Genomic DNA, 23,245 nt, shown 5'->3' on the forward strand with positions numbered 1-23,245 from the left:
AATGATGGCATACTGAATAGTTTGAAAGCTGTAAAGGATTTAAACTATCTCTGCCTCTTTCAATATTCAGTGTTGGATAGATAGTTACAAATACTTTAGTTAACGTTGTTATTTGTTATTTTTTTTGATCAGAGATCAGCCCTATTCATTTGCCTCAAGAGGGTACAGGATGCAGAGCAGAAAAAAGAATAATCAAAATCCTGAAACAACAGAGCCTTCACCTTCAGAAGAATATGACTATGTGGAATTTTACCAGCTGGTTTTGCAGCTGGCTGTGAATTGCAGGCTGTTTGTTTGCTTCCAGCACAATGTCTCCAGTCAGTGAACAGAAACAGCAATCTTCTCTGGGGATTTTATATCCAAAACAGATTCAGAGTACTTGTTCAATGATGACTGAAGGCGCAGATTTGTCTGCTGTCATCTGAGATGCATGAAGAATGTAAGACTACTTCTGCACTGAGTATTCTTTGCATGGCTTGCTACCCTAATCTATTTTTTTAGAAAAAATAGTTATATACAGTCATTTTTTTCCCCTCTGAGAATTACTCTTTCAGTGCTGCCCTTCTCTCAGTCCTTGGAAAATGTCTCTTGTTCAGCAGGAGATTTCTACATGGAAAGCATATTGGGAGGGTCTCTACAAAACATATTCAAGAGTCTGGAATGTGCTTGAAGTAGCTGAAAAAACTAATAAAGATTAAACATATAAGTTACCATACTGAGAAAAAGTGGAAAATGTGAAATATGCTGTGTATCAATATGTCACCGAGAACAGAAAGAATGCTCTTTTTAAGGAATACCAGGTGCACTAATTAAGGAATATTGTAGCAGTAAGAGAACTTTCCAGCAGGGCAGGGGGAGGGGGAAATACTGCTGTTCTGTCCTGTTATTCTGCATGTGGGTAGGCTCCTACTATGTGAACATACAACTTGGTGATGCAATTGTAAGACTGTCACCGTAAAAGAAAGTGGTATCCAACATATATGAAGAAGAAAACCAGCCACCAACCAAACCCCCAAACATTAGTAGTAGATTAAACAACAGCAAGAAAACTGAAAAGACCATCAGGCAAGCAGGATGTAACCATCAGCTTAGTGAGCAGCAGCTTTAACCTGTCAGGACTTCATCTTCTTTCAGGTCCAGTGACTCCCTGGTTCCATTTCCTCCTCTAAATGTTTACTTGCAGAGTGAAATTGGTACTGCCTCTTTTTTCAACTGCATTCACCTAAAACTGTATCACTTTGCAGATGTCTTTTAAAGGATTTCAAGCACATTTTTTAATCTGTTTTGGAAGTGAGATGAGATACTGCAGCTCTCATCCTGTGCAGTCATATGGACCAGCCTTGCTTCACCCCTTGTTTTATCCATCTGGTTGCAGGTCACAAATGTGACCTCTCTTCTGTGTTAGAGCTGTTAGCGTATGCTTGGCTTCAGCTGACATTCAAAAATCAACAAAAGGCAGTTACTTGACTCAAAAAACTGTGCTTTTCTATTGTTTCTTGTATAAAGGGAAAGATATTTAAAATTGCAGTGGGAAACAAACACCATCCCATGATTTTTAGCAGTGATTCAGGACCAGAGCCTGTAATTAGGTGGCTCATTTTTGGTGATTTCCCACCTCCTTGATTCCGTTGGATGTAGGAGGTTAGTCTGTAGGAAGAAAAGATATACCAAAGTACAAGAATCCTTACCTTAAATAAGCTAGGAATACTCTGCCTCATATTTTAGAAATGTTCTTTAAAGTTATTTCTTGTATCTTCCTGCTATTAAATAGCTGCTAGAAAAACTTAATCAAATGGAAGAGAAATATCTCATCTACAAAAATAACACATTAACCCCTAGCGGTTTTGACAAATGTTAGTGTAAGCAGGGATGGATTGCACACTTTCAGCTTTTAATAAACAGTGACAGGCTCAGAGTTTGATTAAAGCAGAATATAAACAATTGTCTTAAAAACTGTTTTTCCCCTTCTGATTTGTCAAAGAGACACTATTCACCCCTTCAGTACAAACCATGAGCCAATCAAAGAACTTACTTGCTTCTTTGTTTCAGAATTCAAAGATGTGTATGATCAAGTGGATTGCTTGTATACCAAAAGAATTGTACCACTTTCTCATTATTACCTTGACTTGAATAACTAACTTACAGAGTCACTATTACATATCTATAAGTCTATCTTTTGATTTGTGGAAGGATGAATCATCTGACTGTATGGATTATCAACCAAGTTTGTAGTCAGTTCTTGTACGCTGTTCATGCCAATTCTTACAACACCCTTTTGAAAGTTACATTCTGCATTCTTGAACAATTAATGACAAAATTAGTACTTGAGGAAGTTAGCTTATTGCATTTGTCCTTCTCGTGCTCTCTGAAACCTACAACTTAGGAGGCAAATCAAAAAGAATTGTAGCTTCTGATTTATTTTTTTTCAGTGAGAATATTTGTCCCCTGGAGTCTGAACTGAAAAAACCTTATTTTCTGTAGGTCACTGGACAGGCAGAACCCTGTGGCCTCCTGTTAAAAGCCTCCATACCTCATGACAAATCCTCTTAGCCATTCTGTCTGAGTTTATCTCATGACAGCAGCCAGAACAGAAAACAGCTGGAGATCAGAATAGGTAATATTAATAGCAACAGAAGCATATGTGTTCTTGCTACAGCTGAGAAAAGCTACTATGGAAAAAGGGTTGGCTAATCATTAGATTTTTCCATGAATACCTGGAAGTTAAATCAAACTCTTTTATTTCTGCTAAGATAGATGTAATGCAAGATGCAACAGAAATCCAGCATACTATGCCTAGAAGTGCTTAGGATGACATAGGAATCTAGGATTTGGAGCACCACCAGTTTGTAATGGGAAGCTATGCGTGTATCTCAAGTTACACTTCTAGTTCTCTTTAAGTGTGTTAGCTAAACAAGTAATGGAATAATAGTGTTCTGTGGCAAGCTGCCATCCATACCTGCCTTAACTGTATTATATAATTAAATGAAATCTTAGAGTAAATATTTCCATTCTGGATAGCTGCCCATAAGTCAGAAATAGTTTTGTGAAAGGAGCATTTTAGTTAATTAGCCTTCTGTAAGTGAATCTGCTATCTCGCGACTCCTGAATAATAAAATTTATGAGTAATGGCATGCACGAAATAATTATTATAATGATTGTTTCTTTCAATAGATGGATAAATATGTGGCAATTAAGGGAAAATTTTAAATGGATCATTATATTAAAATTAACCTGTAATCCAGGGTTGCAGTTGTTATTAGTCTTCCACTACATGAGTGGAGGGCATAAATTTTCCCTTTAATTTAATGATGAGAATGAAATTCACTGGAAAGTTTTCCAAAGGAATTTTTTATTGATGTGGGGCTGTCTGTGCCCTGGTAGGCAAAGGTGAATGACATGATACATGAATGCTCATGCCACACAGGGGATACAAAAATGCATCTACCTTAGCAGTGAAAGTCTAGTTAGCATTTGAAGAAATGAAGTAAATAGAACCTAAATCGCTCCATTTAACTGAGGTAATATTCTCTGAAGTGGACTTTGATAAGATTAGAAAAGGCAGCTTACAGCAACTCTTGATGCTGTAAGGGAACGGGAATTTTTCTTACTTTGTGAAGCTGTATGAACCTTCAGACTCACTAAGTAGAAAAATAACTAAAGCATATGGCTAACCCACTAATCTAAGCTAAGGTCTCACACTGGAAAATTTGGTATCATGTCAAAATCCAAGGCTTTCCTTTTTAAAACTTGGGGGCCTTTTTTGTTTGGGTTTGGGGGTTTTTTTTGTTTGTTTGTTTGCTTGTGTTTTTGTGTTGTTTTGGGGACTTGGTTGTTTGGTTGTTCTATTTTTTTTCACAAAGAGACATGGATTTTTCATAGAAAGATAATGAAATGGCAGGAAATAATAACATAAGGTTGCAGTTAAGTAGGGAATGTTAAACAGTGAGCTCCCTAGGAAGAGCCCGTGCATCTTCCTCATCCTTCTCAGCTGATTCCCTTACAGGAGCTTGCATTGTGCACATTATTCACCTAGTATCCTTCGCAGTGTCTCCGCTGAGTCTCAGCTCTGGAACTGTAACCCCAGAGCTTAACGTACCATAAGCCAGTGCTTGAAGCAGAGTTATGTTATTATAACCTGTGATAACAGGTGAGCTACACAGGTGGTCCAATAAAAGTGAGTTAGAAAGTCACACATGAACATATTTATTCATTGATTATGAAGAAAACGGAACATAAATTATTCTTAAAATCTGAGTGCCTGAAATGCACACTAAAGGTAGTATCACCTAGCATTTTTTGTTTACTTTTTGAGGCACTGTACCCTCTACTCACAGATCAGAACCAGAAAAGCAGAGCCCAGCATTTAGCTGGTGTGCCCTTACTGCTTTTGTGCTAAAAGCCCACCTGACAACAATCTGAGTGCTTTTAGTGAAGCCGTAGGGAAAATGCTGAGAAAGATCTGTTATATTTGTAACTCTCCATTGCTAAAAGTTAGTGAGAGAAATCTTGCTGTATCCCTGTGGCACCTCAGTGTCTAGAAACAGCCATACCAAGGAGCTGTGCCTAAGGTAGAATATCCCAGTATGAGAGGTTTGGTTTTGCTTCCCATTCACTATTATTGGTATAATAAGAGTTGCTGCACTTTAGATCTGTAAGTAATTTAATACCCTCACTCGGTGAAGAGAAAAAATAATTTTGCTGTATCTGCAGGATGTGTTCTGCAAAAAGATATAAATGCTACTGTATCAGCCATTACCCTAAGGAGGTAGCAAAAATAGAGCATATATGCTAGTTTATCTTGAAAGACCACTTAAAAATTAATTTGATATTCTAGCTAAAAGACTCATGCAGTGAAACTCTACTCCTTCCTTTGGGAGACTTACACTGCCTAAGAGGGCTGAGCATTAGAAATCTGTTTCTCACACAAGTGCTTAAATATTCTTTATCTATTTAATCCTTTTACTCATAGACACGTTTTTCTTTGTACCACAATGATAATTTTTCTCTTTCATATAATCTTTACAATAATTTTTATAAATAGTCATTATGGCTGCTTTTAATTATTCATTTAATGTAAACATTTTTTAGTATTTTGTCATATCTAGGCTTCAGATTAGTAATAATTTCAGCTGTGTGTTGCTGAATTCCTTCTATTAAAAAATGTCATGTTCTTTTCATTCCCAACTTCCTCTCAGTTTTCTGTCTGAAGTTTCAAGAGATCCATAATAACAAAAGACAAGGGACTTCTTACTGAGATTGTTTTCAGTACAAGATCAGAGTATCTCGCGTATTCTTGCCTGCTTGTGTCTAATTTGCTGTCAGCTTTGTCTGAAGACTCTTGCTGCTTTACCTGTTTAACTCTTGCTGCCTGGGTTTTTTCCTTCCCTTTCAGTGTCAGGGTCTCAAATTATTTTCCCTGTAGTTGGTCTTGTGAGCATTTCACTACTGTATTGCATTTCAGAGTCCACATGAAGTAACAGTCTATGGCTCACAGAATGTGGATTCTATTTCTAGCTCTCCCACTGGCCTGCTGTGTTACGTGAGACCTGTGATCCTATTTTCCTCTGTAAAACGAGAGTATGGTCCACCTCTCTCCTGGAGTCATAGATCTCTGTCGACACTATAGTGGTAGGACAAAAAACTGAAAACAAAGAGCTCACAGAATCAAAGTTTTATGGAAAATCCAGTAGACTGAAATCAAGAGGTTAAAAAAGCAAGATTTAAAAAGTTGCAAACTTGTGTTTTTCTTATATTAATGTAAGACCTGATTTGAACTAACTAAACATTTTTAATAATCCTAGATTTTCTGCTCACTTTTCTAGCTATTTAATTGCTTTTGTGAGCATAAAAAAAGAGATGATTCCTTTAGCTAATCATATCTCTTAATTGTTTTCCCCAGGTGTATAGTAAGCCTGTGCATAGTACTCAATAGAGTACACCTTTGACTTGGTCTGTATCTCCATGGTTCAGACCTTTTCTCAGAAAATTATTACATTCTTTATTATTGTATTATTCTTTATTAGCTAATATTGCACTAGATAAAAATTCTAAAGCAAGTGCAGACAACAGCAGGTAGCAAACCCAGAAAATACGTGGTTGATTTTTCCTTCCTCCAGAGCTACCATAAAATGCCATTCTAACTGCTGGAGTCTGTTTAAGAATACAAGCACCTTTAGTACGACCAAGTTACAGCATTAAAAGTGTTACTTTAACACCCCCTCACTTAGGTGGGAGAGTCCAGTGTGAAATCAGTCACACCCACTTTATATGAGTGAGAAACATCCCAGCATGATTTTTTGTTTGTTTTCACTGGTTTTATTTTCTTTCCTTAACCAGCCCTCTTGGAAGACAGAAAACAAATGCATACTGATATAATCTGAACCAGAAGCAGGCATAAACACTCAAAATAAAACTTAATTTCTTTAAGCCTTGGGAAGCTAGGAAGCATATCTGCATTCTCTGGGTAAAGGGCTACCATGCACAGCCTCACAAAGTGCACACTGAGGTCTGCTCGTTCACATAAATAAGATGGAAAACAGGCAAACAAATACTCTTTGTGTTACATTTTTCTCTTAACCTCTATCAAATATTTGCTGATTTAACTACCAATGGGGAAATTAAGACAGCAAACCTAATTTTTTGTTTGTTTTGGAACAGAGGCTCAAAGGAAAAAGAGCAAGTGGCTCTCCTAAGTATGTGCTTGGGCACATTGCTTTGATTAAATTACCAGTTAGTTCACACAGGTCAAGGCTTATTTTGATGTCTGGGAGGGTCTTGGCATCCTACTGATTATAAGGTTGTGTCAGGGTACCTAACCTCTCATTTGGCTGTTTTGCTTTGGATATTCTTTCCTGCTGAGCAATAATTGATTTTAAATTTTCTTTTGGTCACATAAGGATATAGCACTGCTAAAGGATAGCACTTTCAATTTAAACTGATCACAGTGATATCTAACACACAGTGATGCTTCACATCTCTGAAACAATGGTATTATTTCTGCAGTACGGCTAAGGACTTAAAGCAGAGACAGAAAATTGCTAACTTTTTCAGCTGTGCTTATGTAACCTGAGAAATTGTAGAGCACCTCCTGCTCCTCTTTCTATAAAAAGTTTTCAGTTTTAAGAGTTCAGATGTTTTAAAAATAAGGTTCTTTGTGTTGAGCAATGTTATACAGAAAGTTTGTGATAAAACACCTCTCTGGCTAGTGCAGTAGTCACAAGACCATCCTTTCTTAAAATGTAAGACTGCAAAAGATCTGCGCTATCAATGCAACCTTCCACAGTGGATTATCTCATTATGTAATCTCTTTCATAAAATGATTTGCCTTCATCTTGAAACTGGTCACTTATCTCTGCCCTTTCCAAGTTTCCTTTCTGATTTCAATAGAAGATCCTGGGTAGGAGATGTGTTCTGATCCAGACCCCTCCTTCCTGTGATTGTTAGCACCATGCTGGTTTGTGGTCTAGGTCTTAACTAATACTCACCTGAATTTTTTTCTTGCAGCCTTCATCCTAAAAATTTTGTTATTGATGTTTGATCTCCATGAGTATACACAGACAATACCACAGCTTACCAAATTCCCAAGCTCTTTCTGCCTTTACTTACGGTGTAGAATTGCAATTCCTGTGATTTTAAGTAATGAGTTTCCTCTGGGCCACTTTTATTTAGATTTCATCTGCTTTGAATAAGGGTGGACAGAATTTTGCAGAGATGTGCTTAAGCCCATACCTTACACCGTATACAATGAATGCCTCAGATTTTTGCTGAAAATACCTTGTCAGAGACAGCTTGTGTTCACATTAAACATCTTTTATGTGGCTCAGCTCATGCTGTGGCTGGCTATGACAGCCAAATTTTTCTCCTTCACTGTCACTGCTGCCTAATGAGCTCTTCAAGACAGGTGTATTTATTAATCCCTAATAATGAGATCCTGCATGTATTACCTATTTCCAACTGTAATTGTGCTTACAGCTTCCAGTGCAGTATTTTGATTTGTGTGAGAAAATTTCTGATTTGTTATATAGTGATTGCTTAACTGTGATTGTTTTTAAACTTGGTTCATTTTCTAGACATTTTCGATTCCTAAATTGCAAGTTTATGAGCCCAATTATAAAACCTGTATTTGGGATTTTCAGAATTCAAACATGTTTTGTACAGTCATTCCATGAAGTACGATGCTCCATTTCTGCCTGCTTAAAGATCATTAAAGATAAGCACAGTGTTGGGTCTTCTGGGTTGCATATATTCTTTCTAACGTAAATCAGGATTTTTTATTTCTGCTTTATTTTTTTTTTCTGGTAAAGACAATTATATAGGGTGAAAATGAGACTGTCAGAAGTTTTAGTCTACATCTCTCTTAAACCATACATTTAGAAGTCTTCTGACACTTGTCTTGCTTTTGATAACCACCCCATACTATCAGGAATCTGGACTACTGTGTGCATTCATTTGTTCCTTATTTTATTGCCTTTTTGAAGTGAATTCAATGTAATAGCACCATTTTATTCATCCCAAACACAGAATCTAAGATGTTCATCCTGGGAGTAGGTAGGAAAACCGATAGACTAAAACATTTGTCACAATGGAAATCTGGGCTCTATTTCCAACTGTTCTAGGACTGACCTTGTCCAATCTCAGTGCCCCAAACTCTCATTATCTCATAAACGAAGGGGCTGTTGCTTGTCTACCATTTCAAATGAAGTCAGGAGATTTTGCTGAGGGATGGAAACAGAACCTATTAAATATTGAAAGAGATGACAGGGGTCAAACAAACATATACTTCAACCAAGTACTAAGGGTGCTTTAATGTTGGGGTCCCTCCCCTGCCATGTAGCCCTGGGAGAGGGGCCCTGAGGGCACAGACACGGGGCTTCCCTGCCCCTGCTCAGCCTCGTTCCCATTGGTTGGTTTGTGTTCCCTGCGCGGGCAAAGGACCCTTGGTCCCGTGACTGGAACAGTTCCTCGGCAGAGCTCCGGCCATGCGGCTGGAGAAATAAACACCTCTGGAACATCTAGCAAGAATCTGTCTGTCCATATATATTTCCTTTCCACGGGACTCCTGGTTTGATATATGCGTGTTGCAGGATCCCCACTGCAACAAATGGTGGAGAATGCGGGCAGAACGATCCCCGATCCCTAAGCGACTGATTTGTGTGAGTAAACCCTGGAAACTTTGGATTCCTCTTCTTGGTTTTGCTTTGCTATTCCATATCTAAACTATGGAGGAACCGTGGGAAGACTCTTGGCTCTCAGAGCCGCATATGGACATTTATCTTAAACTTAAAATGATTCTTGAACAACGATTTGTGAATTTTAGCTTGATTCAAGCTCAGAAAGAACTGAAACACTTCCTGGCATGGTTATTTAAGAACTTTTTCTATGTTTCTTGGGATTTAATTCTTACGAAGGGCTTTTGGAAAACCGTTTGGACACAGTTAATATTTGAGTCAAAATATATGCCGATGGAAGAATATTTTCGTGAATATTATTTAGTTACCGAGACGGTTGAGCAATGTCAGCTGTGTCCTGGCGAAGGGAAGCCTGGCGCAGGGACCGTGCGGCCCAGGCCACGTGCACCGAGCGCTCTGCGAGCAGCAGCGAGGCAGTTCCCGCGCGCGGGCGGAGCCACGCGAGCCGCAGTGTCGGTGGCAGAGCGAGGCGCGGCGGGACCCGGCGGTGCCCGCCCGGCCGCGTGCAGCGTGTGGTGGAGCGAGCCCCGTGAACGCCCGACCGAGAGGGGCGGCGCGCGGGCGGCGGCTGGCGGCGGTGGCGGTGGAACGGAGCCGCGCCCAGCCGAGACGCGCGCTGGAGCGGAGCGCGGGGGGGTCATCGCTCGGGGGCCCGGCCGAGACGTGGGTGCAGCGCCCGGCATTGGCAGCGAAGCTGCGACCAGAGGAGGCGACGCACGGAGAACTGAGCGGCGCGGCCCGGCCCGGCCCGTGCAGCCCCGAACGCGACCCCGGGAAGAGCGCGCAGGCACCAGCAGCCCCGACAATTCCAACACGGGAGCGACCGAAGGAGAGAGCAAAGACGCAGCGAGACAAAAAACAGCAGCCACTCGGAAAAAGATCATAGTGACTAAGATCTTAGGGATAGTAAAATGGTATAATGTTAAGCAAAATTATGGTTTTATAACAAGGTGTGACAACCAGCAAGACATATTCGTGCATAGAACTGCTATTAAAAAGAATAACCCTGAAAAATGCATCCCGAGCTTGGGAGATGGAGAGGTGGTAGAATTCAAAATTATACGAGGTAGAAAAGGGTTACAAGCATCGCAGGTCACTGGGCCTGATGGTGTTTCTGTGAAAGGCAGTATATATGCAAAAAATCGTAGTCATGTTAGACAATATCTCCATTGTAAGCCCCCCCTACAGTTTCCCTTTCCTAATCCCACCTTTCCCTTTTACCCTATGTCCTATTACCCCCAGTGTATTCCCAATCCGTTTTTTCATCCATGGTTTCCCTCACAAAACCATGCTTTTGCCAATTGTTTCCCCAAAAATCCCTTTCCAATGCCGAGTGGGGGATGAAAAGGGGGAGGGAAGAAGTTAAACCCTCTCCTGCCTCAGTTTCCCCACAAAGCATGCTCAGAGTTCTGTCTCCCTTCTGTCAGCCCTAAGATGTTCTAGAGAATCTGTTTGGACATTTAAAGACTCAGGAGGGTGGCTTGTTTTGTTTTGAAACTGTTCTTGTTATGTTTATCCAGTTGTTTTCATTCTCCTTTTATTAAAATAAAACGGGTGAGGTGTTGGGGTCCCTCCCCTGCCATGTAGCCCTGGGAGAGGGGCCCTGAGGGCTCAGACACGGGGCTTCCCTGCCCCTGCTCAGCCTCGTTCCCATTGGTTGGTTTGTGTTCCCTGCGCGGGCAGAAGGACCCTTGGTCCCGTGACTGGAACAGTTCCTCAGCAGAGCCCCGGCCATGCGGCTGGAGAAATAAACACCTCTGGAACATCTAGCAAGAATCTGTCTGTCCATATATATTTCCTTTCCACGGGACTCCTGGTTTGATATATGCGTGTTGCAGGATCCCCACTGCAACACTTTAACATACCTCAGTACAAAAAAGCAGAAATGACAAGGTGTGTAAAAATTCTCTTGTGTCTTTTCCTTTCTATTCTTGTGAATATATGTTTTAGCAATGGTCCTGATTCATTAGGCACTTAACCTGCATCATTGAGAGGTTCTCTAGAACTAAACAAATTCTCAAATACCTCACCAAACACTGCCTATATACTTGATAAATCTCGTTTTCAGCTTTGGCTGGGTTTTTAGTGCCACTTTTGTACACAGGAAAGTTTTTCTCCTAGCCAGGGGGACTTCAGAAATTACAGAGTTTCATTGCATGACAGCCAGAATCCCATTAGGACGTAGCAATGCTTCAGTTTCTTACAAATGTCTGAAGAGATCTGAAAAAGCATGAGTGGTAAGCATCAGTGTCACCCTCTTAAAGACAGACTAAACTGATATATGAAGGGATTACACTTCTCTCTTCTACAGAGTAGGGTAGAAGCAGGCAGAAGAGCTTTTTTAATCATCAGTGCTGTAGGCAATAGGCCATCAGTGTGTGTCATTTTCCTTTATAATACAACTGATTTATTGAAAGAATTTTACAGTTAAATTTACAATTGGAAATAGAAAATTTCTGCCTTACAATGCTGCCTTCTATCACCTGCAGAATAACTGCTCATTATGGGATGTTCATTTGTATCTTAAAATTTTAAGGACAGTTAGGCAATAAAAGAAGAGCTCAAGGGAAACTGCTGAGCTACCCCATTCTAGAATACGTACACAGTCACTAAAAGTGAGTTAGGTTCAATGAAATTGGTTCTGGCAGAATAGAAGAAATGGCCTTTACTTTCTCAGTAATTCTATACAAATGGCCAAGTGAGGGTCATGACATATTATTTATGTGGTGTTCGTTCTAACTTACAATAGCACACAACTGTTTAGGGTGCAAAGTGTTAGGGTTACATGGTGTAACTAATTGTTCATGGGTGTGCAGCAGTGTTGTGCTTAATCTCTGACCAAGCATCATGTGTGACCATAAAGTAACTCACTGAATCTCTTGCTCAAGTTTCTCCAATTGCATATTTGCAGAAGGAGGAGATTATTTATTGTGCACCAACTGTTACAGCAGTTACATGTTTATTGGAGTGGGCAGAGGGATTTAGAAAGCTCTAGCCCAATCATATTTTCTGTTAGCACCATCTGGAACTGCATGTGTTCTTCACCACATGGTGCAAAAGGAAAGGTAAGCATCCCTTCTTTGTCAGCATCCTAGTTGTATCCATTCTTTTTTCAGTCGAGCGATCTTTAATAGGAGCAAGGAAAGCACAAAACGGAGTAATGACAGGATAATGGAAGGCACAGAAAACTTCTTTGATAATAACAGAGAGGTGAGGCAGTTATCTATATGAATTCTTCTGTTATACTCCATTTCTTGTCACAAACACCACTCTGAAGCTTTTTAACCAGATCCCCCTCAAAGAGACATTATTTTACAGTATGAAATGCTCTGGTATCTGTCTAAGCATGAAACACTGTGAAACTGTGATTCTGAAAGGATCTATGAATTCAAAAGAAACAAACAACTCTGAGTCCCCCTATATGCTCTAATGTCAAAAAGACGGAATACACTGAGGTAGAGAAAATTGAAGGAGGGAAGTGATCTTACTTCTGTGTATGGCTTTGGTGATAGAAAACTTCATCTGGTTCTCTTTTCCAAATTTTAATATGGATATTTAAAAAATACTATGGAATACAGTAATAAATCTTACATGTTCTTAGGATCATAGAAATTGTTTCACAATGGGGAATTCGTAGCTATGTCTGCTTAGTTTATCAAAAGGAATAAATTTGCTGAAGTTAGGCTGGGCAAGAACCTGTGCAGAGATAAAATAACAGGTGCAAAGGAAGTGGCCCAAAGCCATGTCAAAGCAAATATCTAGAAATTAGAGATTGAACAGGAAATAAATGCACATTTCAGCTAGGTAGGTTTAATGGTGGAATATCAGTGATCCTTCTTGATCTTAGGATGTATATAACCCCAAAAGGAAATAATAAACAGAGCAGGAAGAAAGGACAGTTGCAAATTTATACCCATTTTTTACTACTTATATAAATGTATGACCTATGGCATCATGCTCAATATGGAAAGGGGGGGGGAAGAAGGAGGAAGAGGGCAGCACTTGCAGTGAAGGCTTTTGTCTTCCCAAGTCACTGGCACATGTGCAGGGGCCCTGCTCTCCTGGAAACGGCTGAACACCTGCCTGCCCATGGGTAGTGGTGAATTAATTCCTTGTTTTGCTTTGCCTGTGTATGTGGCTTTTGCTTTCCCTGTTAAACTGTTTATAGCTCAACCCACAAGTTCTCTGGCTTTTACCCTTCTAATTCTCTCCCTGATCCCCCTGGTGGGGATGTGAGTGAGAGGCTTCTTGGAGCTTGGTTCGTGTCTGGAGCGGAACCACAAAAATATAATTAAATATTGAACTTCTAGGTCATAAAAAACAAATTATGGGGAATGCAGGAAACCACAAACTGAGTAATGAACTTGCCATACAACGACTGAAGTGTTCTACATCAAGTTAGGGAACTGTCTTAGTACTTTGCATCCTAATTAGATGTTTCTGGTGTATTGATTGTACAGTGTTTTCACGGGATAATGGATGTGTACCTATATAACTTCAGACCTGGAATTTATGCTTTGAGCGTAGCATATCCTAGATCCAGAAGAATATTTAAAATAAAAATCTGAAATATTCCCTATCCAGTGACATTCTATGTGGTCTATGGCACAGATACTTCAATTTTGAATGCACACCATTTTGGAATTACCAAAAAATATGGTGACAGTGAAGGTCTTTCAGTGGCTTAATTAGTGCTCAACAAGGAAATTATTTCCTACACCTCCATTAATATTACATTGAAAGCCCTTATTAAAGTGAAAAGTTGAAATAGGAAGTAGTCCAGACTGGACTGCTGGGACTGTGTTCATTATGGCTGCCAAATGATAGACTAATCCTGCTTATGAAAACCTTTTTTGGAGGGATAGAGAAAAAAAGTGCAGTATTTTTCATCTTTAGCTATGATGGAGAGGCTTTTGTCTTTATGTGATTAGCTAATGGACTGTTAGATAAACCCAAACTTACAAGAATCATTTAAAATCAAAGCTTAAAAGATATCAGACTGTAGGGTATACTCAAGAAACCTGTAAAGGTGAAAATATTCACTCTTGTACCTAAGTGTTCCTTGACACCAGGAAATGTACAGGCATTTTTGGCAGTAATTGTGATTTTGTTTTACATTGTGTGGTGGACTAGGCAGTGCTAGGTTAATGGTTGGACTCAAGAAACTTCAAGGCCTTTTCCAACCCTATGATTCTATCCTATAAATAAGATTAGTTCTTGTAATTTTTAATGTATTATCACCTTTCACTTTCTTCTGCTTCAAATAATTGATAAATCAACTTTGTATTTGCTCTTGTACACATTGGCATCCAGCTAGGAAAAGGTTAGTGAAACTGAAACAGAATGCATGTTATGGAGATGCAGCAGCAGTATTTCAAAGTCTTCTAGCTTTTGGCTGAGATGATAAGCAATGTGATGGGAAGTAAGCTCCTTGATTATGCATTACTGGATGGTCTGTTCTATTGAAATTAATCTTGATTTTAGTTTAAAATGTAAAATGACACAGAGTCTGTTTACTTCAGCTCATTGTTTGAATTGTGCCATTTGTAAATTACTGAGTAGATGTGCAATAGCAGTTAGTGTGCTAAGCATATCTACTCTACTAGTAACTGCTAGCACTGTTAGTCTCTGAAGTATAAACTGTAACTTATATAAAACTAAGCTATGTTTAATTTGCAGTAAGGAAAGATCTCAGATGTCTTACTGTGTGACTGAGACATATGTCTCAAGTGCATTGTGTTTATAAGTATGCTGTGATAATGTGCCATCTACTTGCAAATGGTGATTACTGCTTACACTTTAAGCTGGGATAGTCATGGCAACCTGAAGGAAAGAGGTTGCAGAATACAGGCTTTACAGAAAAAAAAAAGTTAGATACATTGTTGCAAAACCTATTTGGGATGGGGTTTTTTGACTAAGGGACACAAGGGTAGAATTACAAAAGATTTATTTCAAGATCATGAGATGCCGCCTGCCACCATCATATGGGAAAGGTGGTATTTCTAGGAATTTTTGAGCAGTTTATACACAGCTGAAATAAACTGTTAAACATGATTATCCAATAGTACACAGACATCCTTTAGTCCTCTCCAATAACATTTGCTTCCTTTGAAGTATTCTTAGGCATCCTGGTGCAGTCTGGTTGTTAACACATGAATTTCTGAAGTCCAGATGTTTCCCTTCACTTACTAAAGTAAGGAATTTGGGGTTTTTTTGTCTTCTTAGGGTATCCTGCTCATGTCAATTCTCAGGTTTGCTATTCAGCTCCCTAGGCTCAGCAGTTAAGTCTTTTGTCACATACATTATCTGAAACTTACCCAGTGTTTCAGATAAATAGGTTTATTTATGGGCTTGTAGACTTCTGTAAACTAATTTTACAGAAGGATTAAAGGAAGTATTTAAGAAAAATGAGTGTACATACCATTCTGTAGTATCCAACATGTGTGAGAAATTCCTAAAAAATATTTTTCACGTTTTGTGGATGGATAAAATGTACTATTTTACAAACAAATAACTAGAAGTAAACCCACTTTTTGAAGGCATTCCTCACTAGCAGAAGGCAGTGGCTTGCACAAAGAGTTCCCAGAGCACATTATTCTGCTACCAGATGGCAATCAGTGGTACTTTGGTCCAGCTGCGTGGTGTAGTAGTCACAGTCTCTAAACTGCATAGCCCAGTGAATCTCAGATGCACAGATCTGCTTTGTCCCAATGGGAGTTTCACAGAAAAGTTTGAAGGTTACATTCATTAAGTTTCACTATTGCAGAAAAAACCCAAATCAACATAGTGACACTGCCATGCCATTAGAAGATGAAGAGGGAGCTTTTGTAGGTTGCAATCAGAATTTTTCATCCCATCTCAGTAATTTCTATTACTTGAAAGTTTCTGTTGCTGCTGAACCAGATGTGGAAATACAGACCTATTGATACTCACATTCTTTCTAAAGGTGAAATATTTAGCTAATCCTCCAGTATTGCTTTGTGTGAAAACTGTGAAATAGATACGATTCTCTCTGAGTCTGGATAGACTGAACTGTGTGATCTGGATATACAAAGAGCAAAATTAGATTGAACAACTGATTGCAGTCAGAGACAGTCTGATTAGCAGGAACAAAGAACAGCTGTACTGCTTTAACTAACATCAGAACACAGAGCAAATAATTAAATATATTTTTTGTCTTGGCTATGCTTACACAGGATTGCCTTTTAAAAAAAAAAACCAAACCCCCTTTTTTTTTCGTTTTTTGAAAGTGGTGTTATAAAGTAACAAGATACAAATATCATGCTTTCCATTTGTCAGTCTTTCAGTCCTCATCTTAGATCTTCTGAAATTTATGGAAAATTTATACCAAATATAACAGTGGTGGATTTTAAGAGGCTTCATTTTCTTAGCATTTGATTGGGATAGGTGGCTGGCTAGAGAAAACCAGTAAGTGTATTCATGATAGAAAAATATACAGCATGAATTTTTCACCTAGATTTTACAACAAAGCCTCTAGAGAGGCATAGAGAGAGATTTTTGAATTTTTCTACTACAAGGAGAGTTTCAGCAGGATCTCGCTTATTTTATTCTGACCTTTCCTTTTACTCTTCTTTGTTGACTGTATCTGTTAATCTTACTGTCTTTGGAATATGTATGTTGCTGTCACCTTGTTTTGCCAGGTGATACATTATGAAGTTTTATTTTATTGTCCCTTTAACATTGCTAAATTAACAGCAAACTCCCTTCTCCAGGAGTGACTTCTTTCTGCATTGTAGTTTTTGTGTGCATGTACTTTGTCTCCTTTTTTTTTAATGTGAATAGATCCTAAATTTATTGTAAGATTTGAAGGATGGATCTGTTCCAGATGTCGTATGCAGATACCTCCTACAAATTTTGTCTGTTTTGCTAAGAGCATTAATGTCATCTAAGTAGCCATGCTGATGGAACTGATACTCCAGCATCTACTGTCCACCATTATTCCTTTTCTGTTTGCTGTGATTAGCTCTGCACACTTGCATATTGCTTGCTCGGTCAGGTGAAGTCTCTGCAGTTGATGGTGGTTGTCTGGTTTAAACAAATCTGTAGTAATTAGCACACTCATCTGTCAGCAACATTTCCTTTGTTGTTGAGAAAACACTTCATCCTCTAAAAGAATAAAAAGGTTCATTAGAAGCACTATGCTTTGAAGTAATAATGCTCAATGATACATTCTATTATGAATCATAACATTAAACAAGGCAGAGTTGAAGATACAATTTTTTTGTGAAAATTTATAGCATCCCAAGCCCTATTACACATTTCTTGACCTGAATATTTGGCTGACTTTGACATGGATGATCAGAAATTTTCTTAACAACATATCTTGCAATCAATAAGCAAAATCAGTGAAAAAGCTGAATACTTCACTGTTTTTTTTCTAATTAGGAAACAGAGGAAAATTAAGATTTGTAAGGAAGGTGTGTAAGCAGAATTTGTCCACCTCTGCTGCTCAGCTAGCCAGCCTGCAATATGAATGAGACAAAGAATAGATTTGCAGATGTCTGTTATGCAAAATTAATCATAAACCCTCTGATGGTCAGTTTGTGATTTTCAGGTGTTTTGAAGATGAATTTGAAGGTGAGGGTGAATTCACCTAATTCGAAGGTGTTTTTTGAAAACTCTATGTTGTAGATTCTTACCTATGGATTATCCTCTTCCGACATCCTCCCTAATTTTTAACTGAGTATTCGCAGATTTTCATTTGGAATTTCCCTCTCTGTCAATAGAATTTGAAGGTGCTCAGCATGATTTGCCATGCTGTTGCCAAGAGATGGGCAGCAAATGCAGCAACCTTTAGTACCACATTTTCTTCTGTTCGATTTCAGCTGCTTTCAAGTACAGAACCAAGACTTGCAGATGAATTGTTAAAGGCAGCTTTTTATCCTTTTGGATAGTCTCACTAACTGCAGATTACATCAGGTGAAAATTAATTTCGGACATCTGAAATGTTTGTAGGATCAGGACAACAAATTGCAACTTGTGAATTTATTTGTAAAAAATACTTGCTTGCTTATCATAAGAGAGCAAGAAGAGAAATTGTCAAAAGGAATCATGTCTCATTTACCCTCTCAGTTGGATAATTTTTGATTATATCTGTTAACAGAAGGAATATTCTTCAAACTCTGAGTTCTGCCTCCACTGAGACTCTGACCTCATTTATTCCCCTAGGATAGGAACAAGAGAGAGGACTGGGATGCTTCACCTTGAGAATAAGTCTTGTGCCTCTGACATCAATATTCTAAGAATGGACTCAAAAGAACAGTAATCTCCCAAAAGGAAAGAAAAATGGAGAAAAGTATGTCCAAAATACACAACCTTTGTGTTAGTTTAAGAGAACCTACATGCTGCTCTGAAAGCATCTTATTAAACTACTCTGACCTTCCTTCTGTGGGGATGTCAAAGTGTGAACAGCCATGTTAGTGTATTTCTTCTCCCAAGATGTTCTTTATTTCAGTTTCTGTTTTCAGTTCTAGATAATGCCTTGTTGTCTTTGACAGATCAAGTTGTGATTTCCTAAACTCAGGAAAAAAAAGGTTGATGGTGTGATGTACAAAACCAGTCTTTTTGTTGCATTCAGTTTTGTCATACAAACTCAGCCTGCTCATGCTTGTACTAAAGGTTGAGATGGAATTCACCATCCTTCCTACTCACTGTCTTTTCATCTTAATTCTTATAACAAGCACTCCTTAGCTAAATTATGCAAGAATACTTAGTACATGCCTTTATCCTTCTGTGTGGCACTGCATACTAAAAGCTTTCAGGAGAAGTATACTCTGTTGATTCATACAGGCTCCTGCAATGATGAGTGAGAGGAAACAAATTTTAACAATGATTTTGACAGCAATGCCAACAACTTGTCACTACCATTTATCTGATCATGGTGTTCTGTCCTAGTGATACCATCTCTTGGGCAAATAGCTCTAGACAGGTCACTAGGAGTCAATGTAAGAGTTATAAGGGAAGAATATAAACAAGCAAAGAGATACTTCTTGCCATTTCCTGTCTTTTGACTCCAATTCTGCCTGTTAGAATTGGTCATCTCCAAATCCTGTTCAAAACAATGCTTGGTGGGGTTTTTTTGCACATTATACTGCGATAATAAGAGGACTTTTTTCTATTATGGAACTTTCAGTGTCATTTGATTAGAAAATAGGGGTTATTTTAGTACTCTGAAGTGATACCTTTTTATTTAACCCCCAAAGTACAACAACAACAACAAACCCAAACCAACTAAATGACATTATTCTTATTTTTTCAAGTAGTTGTGTAAAAGTAGGGTACAGTGGAATGTAAATGTTAATGATTGCCATTACAAAGGTCTTACAAGGATCAGCAGACTGAGTTTTGTCAGTTTTTCCCTTGCTGAAGTTGTTACCATCATTAGGTGCAGTCAGGTCTTCTGGAAATTCCTTTGCTGTCCAGGTCTATTTTGAATCAAGGCTGTATGCTATTTTTTTTTATTCTTGCACAACTCTTTCATATATTTTTTCTTCTCTTGCTGTTTTTATGACTAAGCAAGCCTTTCTCCCTGTGCTGGTTCCAGAATTGCAGGTATAATGGAACAGATGGAATAAGCCAAAGGTCAGTGCAGCAGAAAATCAGTGCTTCATGTTATGGTAGTGAGTAAAAAGCTTTGTGGTTTATGGTTGCCTCTTCTTGTGTGTTTCATAGTAGCAAGGTTGTAGAAAACATTCTGTAATCTGTATAACATCTTGAGTCAGAGCTCATGGAAGTTGAGAGGAATCTTCCCACTTAAATAGCTAGGTAGAAAGCCTGACATTTAAGTTAGTCATGATGCAAATGTTTTACAAACATTTAGCCTGCCTTACATAATTAAACATATTTTTATCCCTAATTGTTCTTTTTATGCCCACTGTCCTTCAGGATAAGGAGCGTATGTGCTGTGTTCCAAGAAACCTTTCTATTACATTCAACTTCGTAGAGTTGTACCAAGTAATGCATTAGCCAAGATAAAATACTGCACCTTTTAATTCAGTCACTAGCAAAATTCCCAGAGGATTTCTTTTTTTTGCCCAAGCATTATCTGTCTATAATGGTTTTTTTTCCCAGTATGCATTTTGTTTTAAATATTCATCTTGGTCTGAATAAACAGCTCAGAACAGCTCGGTTGCACATAAAGTTAATCACAAAACTTTCAAGTTCCATTGTCAATTCATAACAGAGTTCAAGCTATCAATTAAAATTATTTTTGTGTGTCTACAGAAGGTTATGAGAAGTTCCAAAACTGTCTTTAGTGCACCTATTAATATTCCAACATATAATTAGAGCTCTGCTGAGCCTTAGAGCTGACACCAGCTAGTCAACATACTTCTTGCATTCTGACACTTGCACCAGCTCTTAGAAAACATACTTACCTAATTATAAAAATACCAATTGCGTGCTGTTGCAGATGTGAGCATTAAGGGAAGGACTAGTGCAAATTACTTATTCCAGTCCTGTAGTAATGAGCAGAATGACTGACTTGATTAATTGGTTCACTTGATTTCCTGGATTTGTTGTGTCTTCTGGTCTTGTCTTTGGAACAAGCAACAAAAAAGAATGACAACTTTTCCTCTAGATGTTGCATTAGGATGTTTAATAGGAGACTTAACAATCCCAAATCTATTTAGTGTTCCATGCTTAAAAGAAAGCTGTGAAATCTAATAGCACTGTGCTTTGCCATTTACAGCCAAAGATGTTATATCAGGTGCAGGTATGTTAAGAGTGGCAGTTTTGTCCAGCTTTTTACTTTTACTGAATTTTCCAGCTTGTAAAGATTTAGTTGCTTTCCCCAGTTCTCTGAAAGGAAAACAGTTATTTAAAATCTCTTATGTTCTTTGCAATTCAGAACTCGTAAGGTAACAGCAAGTCTGGAACAAGATTCTGCTGCTGCTCCAAAAAGCTTGGCCTGAGTCTCTGTTCTGCTCTTTGCAATAATTTAGAATCATTCAGAAATGCTATGGAGTTAGAATGATAGCAATAGCACCTTTTGTTGCAGTGAAAAACTCCTTGATACACGTATTTCAAATAGGGACTGAGGTAGTTTATTGTTTTATTAGACATCTAGTTAACAAAAAATCAGTGAGCTGCATCTTCAGGATCAGTATCAGTAATGCAATAGATAAACCACAATAATAGGTATTTTAAAATATTAAAGTACAGGTACAGTTTTTTAAACACCTTTCTGTACTGAATCCTGGAAAGCTCTATCCCTGCCCCGTGTCAGCCCAGCCCCACTGTGGTGCAGCTTCCCCTAGTTACACAAGACTCCTGTTGAAGATGTTGGTATTCCAACTTTCTGTGAACCTTAGCTGCTTCCCACAATCCCTTGGCACACACATTGGTGAAAGCACAACACAGGTGCACTTGTGCATCCCTGACCTGTGGGTCTCTGCTGGTTCTACTTCGTATTGCCTGTCCATGATCTGAGCACAGGCTGCTCACAGCACCCAACGGGAATGATTCTGCCACACCCTTGTGGAGAATACAATGTAAATCTTTTCTGGCACAAAAGTGAATTTTGGCTACAGCTTTGTTCACGTGTTGCAAACATTCTTGCTGCTTTTGTAACTATTTACACTTACACTCTTCCCTTGCCACAGATTGTTATTCAAACCAGGTTACTGAAGAATTCTAGGAGGGGACTGTGCAGATTCGCCCACAACTTGCTTTGGAATATGTGGTAGGGATCTAATGTGTTGGCAGCTATAGAAGAACGTGCTGCTCAATTATTTTTGTCAGAGTCCAATTGTAGGACCAAGGACACTATGTATTGATTGGACAATAAGGTAATATACTTGTTGGTTGCTAGTTTTTAACAACTCCTGTTGCCGAATTTTGAGCCCATTCCCACTGGCACATTCAGGTTCCCTTTTTGCCCTTATTGCCCTTCTTAATTTTGTACTTCCTTTTCCTGATTTTATTGAGTGGAACTTCTGTTCCTACAAAGCCAGGAATCAGGTCACTGTACTACACAGAGGTGTTATTTCTAGCAGCATAATATACTTAGGACCATGCTGAGTTGCTAATCCTGATGCTTACATGTAGTCAGTGGTAATAGTGTCACGTGACAAATCATTAGCATGAAACATTCTTGGAATTTTTCATCCAGATTTCAGCATCACCTGTCAATCACAAGTGGTTTAAAAGTAGATGAACATTTTTCAGTCCAGTTATTTTTTCAACATCCTTATCAGATGTGACATTTCGTTCTTGAAGTGATAATCTGTGTTTGCATTTATCTCATTAGTAGTATATGTGTACAAGCATTCCTACCCATTTCCAGGCCTTGTAGTGCCTACAGGCACATTTTCATATTTTATTTCTTTCCTGTGAAGTATGCATGGTATAAAGTGTCAGGGTGCAGCTCTAAATCCTCCAGCTCCTTTCAGTCTTCTGGATAATTTTAGATATCAACTCTGTGCCTTACACAGGCAATGGCATACTCTTCTGCAAGTTTCATCCAATTATTTCTTATTTAGGGAGGTTTTATGCTTATTGGTGTTTACTTAAGGTGGGAAGTTGTTTTTATTACCTTTTTTTTTTTTTTTTTTTTTTTTTTTTTTTTTAATTCTTATTTTGATTCTGTGTTTTCCCTGGAGCTTGCAAGATCCAGGGTGTGCTTTTCAGTTATCATGAACCATAGGCACTCTTCCCGGAAATGATGAAACTCAGTGCATGGTCTAAGGTCACAAGAAGATGACGTAACACCTGGCTTAGTGACTTGTCAAATAAAAGATCTTTTCTGTTCTAGGATACGGGGGGGGGGGGAGGGGTTATCTCATACCGCTTTGTTGAATGATTTTAGAACGCACCCTTTTTCTGGCAGATAAGTACATGGCAATTTTCCATGAATTTGACACCCAACCTCCTTATTGTTAAATTGAATCTTTTACCTTTAACAATGGTGTAAACTACGGACTTATTTGGCCACCTAGGAACCAGCACATGCACTCTGGAAGATCTTTCTTGTGGATCTAGTGACACATCTGTGTTAGGGTTGAACTACTTTCTTTTGGACTTCTCCATGAATGGAA

This window comes from Corvus moneduloides, chromosome 3, assembly GCF_009650955.1.
Source record: "Corvus moneduloides isolate bCorMon1 chromosome 3, bCorMon1.pri, whole genome shotgun sequence".
NCBI lineage: Eukaryota > Metazoa > Chordata > Aves > Passeriformes > Corvidae > Corvus > Corvus moneduloides.